Below are 903 nucleotides of genomic sequence, written 5' to 3'. Positions count from 1 at the left end.
AAGTTGCTCAATATTTAGGAGCTATCATGAAGCTGAATGCCAAGTTGTGTAATGAGACTTGGGAAAGTGAACCTCCCTTGCTCATTGTGAACTGAATATCTGGATTCAAAAAACTCTACCTCAAAAGAAACAAGATCCTGGCAAGTTCTTAATACCTTGTTTCATAGGCACCATGACCTTTGAAAAGGCTCTATGTGATCTAGGGTCAGGGATAAATCTTATGCCACTCTCTGTAATAAAGAAGCTGGGGATCATAGAGGTACAACCTGCCTTGTTCTCATTACAATTGGCAGACAAGTCATTAAGACAAGCTTATGGAATAGTGGAGGACGTGTTATTAAAGGTTGAAGGCCTTTACATCCCTACTGATTTCATAATCTTAGACACTAGGAAGGAAGAGGATGAATGCATCATCCTTGGAAGACCTTTCCTAGCCACAGCAGAAGCTGTGATAGATGTCAACAGAGGTGAATTAGTCCTTCAATTGAATGGGGACTACCTTGTGTTTAAGGCACAAGGCCATTCCTCTGTGACAAAAGAGAGTAAGCATAAAGAGCTTCTCTCAGTTCAGAGTCAAGAAGAGCCCCCACAGTCAAACTCTAAGTTTGGTGTTGTGAGGCCACAACCAAACTCTAAGTTTGGTGTTAAGATCCCATATCCAAATGCTAAGTTTGGTGTTGGGACTATATAACATTGACCTGATCACTTTGTGGCTCCATGAGAGCCACTGTCAAGCTATTGACATTAAAGAAGCGCTTGTTGGGAAGCAACCCAATTTTATTTATCTAATTTTTATTTTATTGTTATTTTGTGTTTTATTAGGTACATGATCATGAGGAGTCACGAAAAAAATATAAAAATTAAAAACAGGATCAAAAACAGCAGAAGAAAAAAATCACACCC

The sequence above is a fragment of the Arachis duranensis genome, chromosome 5 (assembly GCF_000817695.3).
Source record: "Arachis duranensis cultivar V14167 chromosome 5, aradu.V14167.gnm2.J7QH, whole genome shotgun sequence".
NCBI lineage: Eukaryota > Viridiplantae > Streptophyta > Magnoliopsida > Fabales > Fabaceae > Arachis > Arachis duranensis.
The sequence above is the reverse complement of the archived record's forward strand: the minus strand, read 5'-3'. Positions refer to the sequence as shown.